The sequence below is a fragment of the Amia ocellicauda genome, chromosome 8 (assembly GCF_036373705.1).
Source record: "Amia ocellicauda isolate fAmiCal2 chromosome 8, fAmiCal2.hap1, whole genome shotgun sequence".
Taxonomy (NCBI): domain Eukaryota; kingdom Metazoa; phylum Chordata; class Actinopteri; order Amiiformes; family Amiidae; genus Amia; species Amia ocellicauda.
This window is the reverse complement of record NC_089857.1, coordinates 29577899-29590569: the sequence shown is the minus strand read 5'-3', so window position 1 is coordinate 29590569 and position 12671 is coordinate 29577899. Positions and strand designations below refer to the sequence as shown.

At 36.2% G+C, this 12671-nt stretch overlaps 1 protein-coding gene across 1 annotated transcript in view; it reads left to right on the top strand.

The window, feature by feature from the left end:
* The window catches only part of dcc (DCC netrin 1 receptor), a 309571-nt gene that overhangs the window by 1131 nt on the left and 295769 nt on the right, over window positions 1-12671 (top strand). The window lies entirely within an intron of this gene.

The window sequence follows — 12671 nt, the reverse complement described above, 5'->3', positions numbered from 1 at the left end:
CAACATCGTCCAGCCTTGTGGATGAAATGTGTTGAATTCCCTTTTCTTTCCTTCTATATCAGAACCTCATGAGGTGTGTTAATGAACCCCCTATTGATATAAACAGATATATATATATATATGAAATGTGTGTCAATGGGTCATTGCTGTAGCAGAGTCCGTGTGGAGAGAAGCGCCTTTTAGGAAACCAGTGAATGTGTATATTCTGTGACTCGCATATTTGATCGCTTCTGTTAAAGCTAACACCTGGATTGCTTCTGTACCAAATGGATATGGGATACACGGGAAATACACCATGCACACACATATTAGTCTGGATTCAGTATAAAATGCTGTTTAAATGTGTGAATGTGCATAAGCATGAGCCCTGCATGCGTCGAGTTTCGTAGAAGTGGTTTGTAAAACACACACACCACAATAAATACAGAAATACACAATAATCACAAAGACAGCTCTTTAACTAATGCATTTGTATTGGGCGGTTTACTCCCCAAATCGTTTCCAAAGTATACTGGATATCAACGTGAACATGATTTGTTCTACTCCTACTACTACTACTACTAATAATAATATGGATGCTGAACATGATACTTTTTATATTTCCAGTGCACACGCTGCGTTTAGTTAGTATATTGCAAGGAGATATGGATAGCTGTGGAGTACGTACTGTTCGCTCCTTAAACGACCACATGCACGTTATATGTCTACATCCCCACGTCGGGTACGGCTTGTCGTTTGAAAAATAACCCCCTTAATACCTTAATTAATACATGGCAGACGCTTGCAGTCTGTGGACCTCAACATATCTGATGGTAAACCGCACCAATACAGTCCCCACTCAGGCAGTGTGCGCTGTATTAGTATTCTCCTCCAGCGCCGCCCGATGCAGGGAATATTTACTATAACATCAGCCTGATCAGCAGGACGGGGTTGGACATGATAGTCCTAGAAATCAGGGGAACAACTCAACACTTTCGTGCAGATGTGTTGAATATGACAAACAATAGCGATCTACCAGGAATAGATCAGATTTTTCATAATAAGCCTGCTTTGTCTTTAGATGAGCGTATGAAACCAAAGTCCGAAAGTATATCATGGTTATTATTACGATTATGATTATTATTGACAATAACAACGTTTATGAATGCACGTATTGCTTACTGGCACAGTCCTCCTTGTGTAGGTCACTCTCAGGACTAAACGTGCATGCTTGTATCGCCTTTGCTCCAGCCTGTAAAACCACAGATCCTCCCAGCATTACCATAGTCAAGCCCCGCTGGTGACTGGCTGCTAATATCCGCAGGGTTGTGAAACGAGCGGCGCACTGGGCTCACAGCACATGCTGACACAGCCGCGGTGTCGAGTGGGGCAGCCCCGCACAGGCGGAGTGCTGCAGTGTTCATCAATTCCCTCTCCCTGTCTCCATCTTGAACATACATGCTCGCCCAGGGTATTGTAAGGCTCTCTGGGATTCATGGATCGTGTTTGCAGCATTGTTTTACTCTGCTCAAGATGAAATGTCAGTTTTCTAGATTAGATATGTTACCTGCCTGATGTTTAAATCCATATCAAATAGAAATTGAATGACCATGTATTTATTTACCAATGTGTTATATCGTGCAGTTGCATTTTCTGCCCTTTTAAATCCTTCCCCAGTTGTCTTTCTTTCTTTCAGTGATACTTATGTGATATTGGTCAATTTAGATGTTTTGAGTATTAAATTTGGTCCCAAATGTTGGTTACCTTTTTGGTCCTAGATAACTTCACACACCTCTATGCTGAGAGTTTCTATTGTGCAAGAAAGAAATGACTTGACAGCTTTGAATTCATATCAATTCAAAAACCCCATTCACTGATGGGGCTAGTGAACAATACGTTTATGAATGTGAATTCACCATACTGCTGTGTGTTGTGCACTAGTGCCTGAAATTAGTGTTTTCCAATTAATTAATTACAGATTCTTACACTTTTCAAGAGGAAGTGATGTGTAAGTTTTGATTTCTTTCTTTCACACTGTTCCTTGTAATAAAGAGTAGCTTCTTTCAATTGAACATTAACACAAGCATAACTACAGCAGGGTGCTAATGTGGTTCAGAAAAAGCATCACCTGAAAGGGTGTTAAACTGTTAGAGTGAGCATTCATTGTTATTGACAAGTTAGTCATTGTGCAAGTAAGGTTTAATGAGAAAATATTATTAGAACTTATCAATAATACTTAATTAATTCTACAAGATAGTTACTGAAGAGTACCTTTTGTAACAGTTTTTATGCAGAACATGAAAAGGAAATGAAAGAGTGAAAGAAAGGTGGTCATGATTGCTTTGCTTTATAACTGGAGATATCCATAATCATGGTCTATGAGTAATGTTTTTTTTTTGGTCTTTCATTGAACTGAACAAAGCAGTAATTGCTATTCTGTGTGACTGATGTTTGTGCTCCTAATACACTGAGTCCTTTAGTGAGGAGTCATGATTTTGTTTTTATCTAAGATAAACAGTAACCCCCAATTCACTAGTGCAGTGGTCTCTGCAAGTGCATTGAATGTCATTTGCCTGAGGTTAACTCTGTTACAGGCAATCCAAAACAGCAGTAATCAGAGGATGGCCAAAGAAGGTTTATTTCAGTGACACATAGGTCTGTTAGGTTTGCAAGGATGCATTTGTGTGATATTGGTCAATTGAAATGTTTGGACTGTTAAATTTGGTAATCTAATAGGTAATCTAAGTAATCTAGTAGGGTTTGCAAATTCTGAGATTGATGGCTAGGTGTAAATGTTTATTTAATCTATAAAAAGAAAGTCTACATATTTAGAATCTAATAAATTATTAAAAAAATATAGGTTGGTTTATATGAATGAGAGCACAAGAACCATGTATAGTTTGTTTGAAGCCTGAAGGCTTTTCAGTCAAAAAGGTGTTTGAGTTACCTGTTTGTGTATAAATTGTATAACAGATTTACCACCCTCATACTCTGTTTCTTACTAATACATAATACATTGCATTAAGAATAGTGATGTGGTCTTATATTTTAGTAAATAAATAATAATAATAATAATAATAATAATAATAATAATAATAATAATAATACACAATTTGTGAGATTACAGTATCATAAAACATTTGGATTGGCAGTTTGTCTTAGTGTTGTGTCTCCAGGGGGTGCATCTCTGTTTTGAAATACAAGTCACAGTGGATCTCCAGGGATGGAAGTTGGTTTACAGCAGCGTGGCATGATGGGACTGGGGCTGATACCTGATCAACCATGCTCATCAGTGACTCAACAACAGCATTTTAATGAGACGGCTGCCTGCATAAATTATGAATGGAAATCAAGTAGTAGGGTAAACTGGTGTGGCAGTAGACAACCACCGGAAAATAGGGCAATGTGGTCACCGACACAATGACGCGCATTTAACCTTTTCCATCCTAGTGAAGAGGTTTGTGCCCTCTTTCATAATCTTTACTCTGATCGCTTATGAAATTCATTATTTTACATGATTTTTCGGTTTCTCGCATTCTTCTGATGAAGATTCTGGAAGTTGCTCCAGTATGGGTGGTTATGAATATATGAATCTGGAAAGTGGCCATTGTTCAAATCCAATATAAACAACCTTGCAGGTCTATGCTTACATCTTAGTAAGAGACCCTTGAGCACAGTGCTAAAATAGGAGGTTAAAGATTGCACAGAATTAGGCCAAAGCTGAGCTCACAGTGATAGGAATTATGTGCAGGGAAAGTTAATGGATATATGGGGAAGATTATAGGGTGGTAACAGTGGATCTGTTGGTGGATAAGGAGCTCAAGTTTATTTTTTTACACTTCCAATAGAAAATGCTTCCAATGGAATAGCACACCTGTATGCTTTATTTTTGCAATAGCATCATAGTCTCATAAAATAAGGATTTCATCTGCATTTTGTATGGATATATTGTATTTGTGTATCATCTCTATTAAGAATTTGCATGACACAACCCTACATTACAAATTATCATCATTAATTTATTGTGTGTGTTGTACCCATTCATTTATATCACATTCAAATTATAAACCAATGTATCATTCAATTAAATAACTGAAACACGAGTCCACCGAAAAAAGAAAAAGAAAAAAAAAAACTGGACATGAATGCATTGACTCACTTATGGATGCATTCAGTATAAAATCATTTTTCTTCACTTCATGTCACAATCCACTACTTTTGTTCAATTCACAGACAAGTGCAGTGTTAACAAGATATATTCTATCAGAGTTTACTGCCATCTTTATGGTGCCAGCTATGCTTTTAAAGGTGTCCCCTTTGTACCAGTTTAGGAGGTTTTCCAGTGGTGTGGATCATATAGAAGTATATGATGTTTAAACAGTCTTCCTTTTTCAGAAAGTAGATTATTTGGAGCTTTGGGTTAAGTTAACCAAAGTGTCCCGTTCTGAGTGACATTCGCAGAAATGACAGCAGCTGAGACAAAGACACTTAATATTTATAACACCAATACAGGCAGATAAAATGTTAGGTGCCATATGTTCAAATAACATTTAGATCTTATTCCTATTATGTACATATTATGCCTTCTAGATCAGTGTACCCTGTATGTTGAGTACAGCTGAATCTACAGAATGGGGCTTTTAAATTGATAATGATAATACACCATGCTTCAGTTTAGTGCCTTTGTCTATTTGTATGGAGAGTAGATGCACATCTAAGGATTCATACGAAATGCATGCTGCTTTTGTGGTGGACCGTCTCATCCAGTATTACCTGTCTAGGATTATCCCACTATTTACAAATGGAAATTACACATTAATCTCCACATTAACCTTTGTGTCTTTGGATACTGCTCATCTTGAGGAAGAATGCATTGGCCTAAACCCACTAAAGGCAATGTTAAGATCTCTGCATATTGAAAGCTAAGCCACTTTTAGATGACACTTATCTTTGTTTTCTTGTCTTTGGTTGGAAAGGGAGCCAGATTTATAAATATAATTCTATTTCCAACTCTTGGTTTTTATATTCCTTAAACATAACTGACAGAATGATGATTATAATAATAATAATGTTAAAACATAGGCATTGGAAGAAATAGACCACACCCTAAAGAAAATCAACGGCCATTATTTTAGTCAAACTTTATATGATGCCAGCATTCAGGAGGCTACAGCATTATCTTCTCAGTGTACTTTTTAAAGAATCTGATTAAAGCACTCTAATGGGATACTTTCAATACAGGATATTATTTTAATATTTGTAATCTTTTGTCACCCTGCTTTAGATGCCTATAATGTGATTCATATTCTTATACTTTTACAAGTATTAGAGTGCCATGAAAGATTTTGATGCAAGGCATTTCATGTGTTTATTAGTACTAACCCTGTACTTTGTATAACAGACTGCTTTGCTGAAAAGGCTTTGGGAGGACACAACTGAAACGCATTGTGTTTTGCTCATGTGTCATTCTGTTGCAAAGAAACATTTTACGATGCTCACCTTTGGAAGAATATGGAGGAGTTTGAAAAGCTTTTCACTCACAGTAGAGAAACAGAGAGGACAAAATGTCATTATGATTTCATTTCAAATTATCTGCCCCCAAGCTACACTGTACTTCTGTCTTTTTTTTTTCAATTGGCATTTAATTAGGAGACCATATTTTATATTCTGCTAGAACTCTAAACAGATGTGTTAATATACTGTGAAAGATATTTATTCAAATGAGTTTTTTATTCCAGTATACTGGCTGATGAAAATCGATTTATCCCCAGCAGTGAAGCTCAGTCTTTAGGGGTAGAAGTCACCTGAGGATTGAAAGTGAAATCTCAAAAAAGTTACGAGCATGATATACAATATAGTATAGAGTAATATTGTAGATACTTAACTCAACAAATGTCATTTGAATCCACCTTAAGTGCATTTGTTATCACATTACCACATACAAAAGATTGAATGCACACTTTAAAGTGGACTAATAATCGATGATGACATGCAAAAGAAAAATGTCCATGCAAATTGTCTTTTATGCAGTATTTTCATGTATTAATGTGTTGAGGATCACTCCATTGTCATATGTAGAGCTATAGCAGTTTGATTCCCACATCAATGTATGGTTTAACATTGGACCATATTGTTGCAGTAAATGAAGCAGCCTCCATTTCTATAACTCTAAAAATCCTCTAACCACTCCTTGAGGACATTTAGACTCTCAGCATAAGGATGCCCCTGCTTATTTTGATTAGGCAATTAATGTATCGGGCAGTGGATATACATGCTACTTTTCAGTGGCCTCTGTGCAAATCTCTGGCTGCAAATCTTGCCACCTTTTTGAGATATGGACATATATTTCTAATATCATTTGGATGGATGTTATGACATTACAGACTATCAAGAGGTACTGGTATCATAAAACCAATAAATGGTGATTTTTTTCATTTAAATGTTATACTATTATTATTACTACTACTACTACTACTACAAGCAGAAGTAGTAGTAGTAGTAGTAGTAACATTGTTTGCTGTCTTTCCATTGTTTTCCATTCAAATCATATTTTGACTTTATTACGCACTCCCTGGGTGACCAAGCACATCACAGCTAAACTGCCATTATACTATTTTCCATACAGTTAATACACTCCAGTTTTTATAATGCTCCGGAGAACTCTGTTCTGAATTATCTTTATGTGGAAGGATTTCAAAGGTAGAAATCACAGAGCTATAATTAGAAGTGTTTTTAATATGTTTTATGGCATTGATTTTAAACACTTTTTTAAATTATCTGGAGCTAGTTATTTTTTATTTTCATTTTTTAAAATCCTTAACTGGATCCCAAGAAGTTTACTTGCTGTGGCTATGTCTTTTTCTTTTATTACTTTGAAGGAATTGTAGGACAAGCAATGATTTACCTTTGTTGATAATTTGTCAATTGCCAGTTAGTTGTTTGAGCAAAAAAGCACTAAGATTGCTCTGCTGTTTTTGAGTTTTGTTTGTTACTGTTATATATATATATATATATATATTACCATACAACCCTTTCTGAAAAGCATTGCTTCCTGTTCTCAGCACTCAATTTGCATTTATTGTCTGCTTCAAGTCTTTGTGTTAGGTTTGAAGAAAAGTGTTTTAAATATTCTGTTTTCCATTTGCTGCACATTTTCCAGTGTTGATATATATACACATATATTTCTAATTTATTTGCCAAAACTACAGTGTCTTAGATGATGTGGCACTTGAATCTCATGCAGTTTTTAGATGACCCCCGTTGATCAGAATCAAAGTTTTCACTCTCTTCTTTCACTGCTCTATATATATATGATATACTTCTTAGCGCTTTATAATCCTTATCCTAAGAGTGAAATAAGTCATTACTGTGATTTCAAAATGCACAAATCAAGGGTGTGTGTTTATATTACAATCACTAGCAGTACTTTCACACTATGAAACTGGCACATGGGGTATTTCCTTGCTCTGCTCAAGAAGGATTTCTTTAGATTAAGGTACAGATGCAAGATGGACGGTAATTTGACCAGAGATTGATTTTTATTTTCTTGTTTACAAATGCTATGAAAGAAACACATTTAATGAACAGGCACAGTGTTAAACAATGCAATCATTCTAGTCAGTAAATTGGGGGGGCTTTGAAATAATGACAAAGCTTTTTGTTGAAGATTTACCCTGTTCCTTTATGGTAACTACAGATTCTTGAATACTTATGCCAAGTTTCTCAGTGATTAATCTGTGCCAGTTGTTTTCTCCCATTTTTGTTGGTCTGTGTGTATTTGCTTCTTGGCCAGTGCTAAAAGCCACATAAAATATAAAGGGGAGGCGCATTTTCTGCAGAAATGGGAGGCATGCACAGAAATTAATATTCTTGAGAGTTGTTTATTTTTTATTTTAATTTCTCCTCACATATTCTATTATATCAAGTCCAGTGCTTAGAGTGCATGGGGATAACGGAAACAAACAGAAGGATTTCAAAGGAAGGCGGTGATGGGACATTGAGCAAGCACACACATCTTTCCCCTGAGCCTCTTCTTAGAGAGCTGTAATAAATTGTTTCGATCGGCAGCTGTGGCCCTCAGCTCTCGAGGGAAAATGGAGCCAGAGCTGGCTCTTTGATTTTCTGCGTTGTGGATTACTCAACAGAAAGCAGTATTGCTTAAAAAGTTAATTTTACAAAGGGCTGCTAAATGTGAGCATCACTTGCATATCGACTTGGAGCCGCTTCCTGGCGTGCTGTTGCATTTTTAACAGTTTCTTTGGTTAAAACTCATCAGCTTGCACATTAAAACTCCAGCTTTAATCTACACTATGCTAGCAGTTTCCTTTTAGGCTGGACATGAGGTAATTTACATGCTTACTTCAAAGCATAAAGGGAATGTAAAACTGCTGTGTTAAAAATGGCTTTATGCTGTAGATTTTGAAGTATAAAAGCCCAAATGAATTTTGAGTTTTACCTTTCCACAACTTTTTTCCCACCATCCTTTATCCTTTTATTGTGCTATCTCTTGCTCACTCAGGAAGGGACTGTTGCTTTAAAACAGTAGAACACAGAAAATAAAGGTGATACTTGTATTCATGTATTCCATGTATTCATTGTTAACATTCAGGTACTAAACAAGTTTAAGTATGTATTCATGTTGTTAATTGTTAGTTAACGGATAGTTATGCATTAAGACTCTCTGTATAGGACTAGCAATTTGGCAATGTATACATTTACAAATAGTTTTCTTTTACTGTTAACTGTTGTTTAATACAAGTGTTAGCAGTTAGTAGATACCATTAATAAATAGGAAATAACTTGTTTAATATCTGTTATTGTAACTCTTAGTAGGCAAAATTAATAATTAAACAAAAGGCAATAATAATTTGCTTACTATCTTGCTACTCAACATGTTTTTTTTTCTTTTTTTTCTATAAACTTGTAGTTATTATTAGTGAATTAAAAAGTGACCATAAGGAAATACATTTCCAGGCTCTGTATAATTAATACACAGTTCATTTAAAGGTAGATTGACCCTCCACAATGTTCCAGATCACAGAAACTGCAGAAACATGCATCTCTTAATTTGAGGAGAAAACATTTCCCATGCTACCTATTAAAAAGCCTCAAGGGTTTCAAATAATTTTAGGCAATGTAGATACATATTGGTACTGAATGCAGTAAAAGCAAGTCAGTAATCCTTAAAAAAATAACAGATTGTAGAGATCGAAAGGTATGCAGGCTTGCTTAAGGCCAAATGTACTTACAAAACTATTTAGTTTTAATAATCACCTAAGCACGTCATATTGTGTACATATGAATGTATTAAATTCCATGACTAGTTCAAGAAGTCACCTTGACTAAATTATGCAGAATTGAACTTATGTAAATACATTTAAAAAAATCTACTAATTAGCCTTGCTCAATCCATGTAGTGGGCTCAAACCTCCCACATATACATTGAGCACAACAGGTCATGTACTTTGAATTAGGCTCAGCAATTTGTACATACAGATCAATATGCAGTTTTCAGTTTGAGCTTGATGCAAGTTACACCATTCATTTAGCTACCAAATCTGTATGGATCTGTAAAACTGTGGACTTCAGCCAGAGGTGTTTTGGATCCGCTTTACTTTGCCGCATTATAGGAGTTATTGTCTGATCTAGTGGTTCTCCACCCTGGTCCTGGTGAGCTCTCAATTTCTTCATTGAACTAACATTGTACATAATCAGACCTTATTAGTGATTTTGAACAGTTGGAGATTGCAATTTAAATATCAAATTAAATAAAGTACTTGAATTATCCAACATTTTGTCAGTTAAATGATTCAAAAAGTCAAATTAAGCAAATTATTAGTTCATGGAAGGTTTCAATTAAGTTATGGAGAGCTCAGTTGAAACAAGAACTAGCAGAACATTGAGGGCAGTAGGTTGAGATCCACTAGTTTATGCAAAGTGAATTTAGTTTTGCTCTGTATTTTTATCTACAATAGTTTATTGTAGAAGACTATAAAGATTTTATTTAACCTACAGGGATGCTGGTTACCTTGTTACATAGATCCATTATCTCTCTATATAGAAGAAAACATTATCATTTGCATTTATTATGCTGGAAAACGTAAACCAAGCTTGTGCTGCAAATACAGTGTTGGCTCTGGCCTTTTTGTTAACTTTGGGGAAACTGGCAAGCCTCTTTTGAGTGCAAGTGGTGAGCCAGAGTGAGCCAGAGAGAGCCAGAGAGAACTCCAACAGGTTAAGCAAATGAACAGCAGGTTTTTGCAGCCTTTTGCCAATGAGAGGTAAGCACTAATGAGAACAGATTCTGCCTAATTGTTCATTGAAGCTGGCTTGCATGAACCTAGATTGCTTTAATTGAAAGCAGATTTTCAGTGAGCTGTTGTGCTCTTTTAGTCAGCAAGCCCTTTTGAAAAATATACGTAAAGGGGAGTGTGTCGTGCAAAAAAGTCTCTAGTTCAGAAAACTTGAAACTTAATTAGTAACATGTATGGAATGTGAATCAAAAATAACTAGCTTGCTTTCAGGGGTCCACAATTATGTTTTAAGCTGCTATCATTACAAGGTCCAAACCAGGCTGGAGAAAGGTCAAGGGTGAAAGGTTGAGGCAGTATTGACCGGCAAGAGACAGTGCATTTGTAGCCAACCTTTTTAATATATTTTATCTATTTAATCCAACCATTCCAAATGGACTTGGCTTCTAAATGCACCAATCAATAGTAGGTAGAGTGCAAGGCAGAAACACAGAACTAATTGGAGTCTGATACAAATCTGCTGTTGCAATGTGTGCAACACAAACCTGTGAGAGTATTTATCTTTTGCCTCAACAGACTTGTCTCACCAGCCTCTTAAGACAATCCCAGGTTTTGTCATTTTGGTTTTAGAAAAAACAAAACAAAAAAGTAAAAGGAAATGCAGGGAGGCAGAATGAAAGGGATACATTTTAAAGTGCTTTTCAATATGCATTTTATAGTAAAGGATTGGAGTTTGGATACGGGTACATTTATTTATTTGCCTATTTATGTATGTATTTATTTACATAGTGCATTGCCTTTAAGCTTGCTGTGTTCATTAATTATTACAGAGAGAGTGGTCTTTATCATAAAGTGAGATTGGAAGTTTGAAAGCAACTGCCAAGACCAAGATTTCTAATAGGACTAAAGTGGATTCTCCTATACCCTTTTTGTTTTCTCAGAACACAGCCTACAGAGACAAATATTTAGCATAAGCTTAATCTAAAAAACAAACAAACAAAATAATAATCACCTTTCTTTTCTATTATTTCATTGGGCACAGTAAGAGAATGTAATATGACCTCCATGTTTCACTCAATTGGAGAAAATTATATTGAAGTAGGCATACAAAATATATTTTTTTCATAGGCAGTGCTAGCTACGCCAAAATGACCCTACCAATTATAGTGTACTTAAATCAGTTTTGAAAATCACTAACAGCCCTGCAGTTTGCAATTTTCTCTGTACTTCTCATCCGTTGTGTAAAACACAATTCCATTCATGTGTGTGAGGTAAATATGCAGTCATAGCTTCCTCTTCAATGTGTGTCTGCCAACATTTTTTCTCTACGTGTCATTGAGTCCCAGGACAAATTGTAGTTGTCAGCCCTTATAACGTCAATTCTTATGATACTGGTTTTGTGCCATGAGGTTATTATGATCGGAAACTGTTCCCAATTTGGCTGTGCCACATTGCCGATGATAATAATAGCAGGCAGATGCATTGCATTGCAGGTTTTTCAGTTGAGTTTATGTGGCAACCTTTAATCTCTACAGTCACGTAGAACATTTTAGAGAATGAAACATAAGAAACAAGAAAGTTTACAAACGAGAGGAGTCCATTCAACCCATTGTGCTTGTTTGGTGTCCATTAATAACTAAGTGATCCAAAGCAAGCACTATCCAGTCTATTTTTAAATGTTCCCAAATTTTCAGCTTTCACCACATCGCTGGGGAGTTTGTTCCAGATTGTGACAACTCTCTGTGTGAAGAAGTGTCTCCTGTTTCCTGTCTTGAATGCCTTGAAGCTCAATTTCCATTTGTGTCCCCGGATGCATGTGTCCCTGCTGATCTGGAAAAGCTCCTGTGGTTTGATGTGGTCGATGCCTTTCGTGATTCTGAAGACTTGGATCAAGTCCCCACGTAGTCTCCACTGTTCCAGGGTGAAAAGGTTCAGTTCCCTCAGTCTCTCAGTAGGACATTCCCTTCAGACCTGGAATAAGTCTGGTTGCTCTCCTCTGAACTGCCTCTAGAGCAGCGATATCTTTCTTGAAGTGTGGAGCCCAGAACTGTACACAGTATCCAGATGAGCTCTAACTAGTGCATTGTACAGTCTGAACATCACTGCCCTTGTTCTCAATTCTACACTTTTGACAATATACCCTAACATCCTGTTTGCCTTTTTTATTGCTTCCCCACATTGTTTGGATGGAGAAAGTGAGGAGTCCACATAGACTCCTAGGTCTTTCTCATGCGTTACTTCATCTAGTTCTATTCCTCCCATAGTGTAATTATAGTGGACATTTTTGTTACCTGCATGTAATACCTTGCACTTGTCCACATTGAATTTCATCTGCCAGGTGTCGGCCCACAACTGAATATTATCTATATCCATTTGAATAGCCTGTGCTGCTGAGATTGTATCTGCTGAGCCACCTATTTTAGTATCATCTGCAAATTTGAC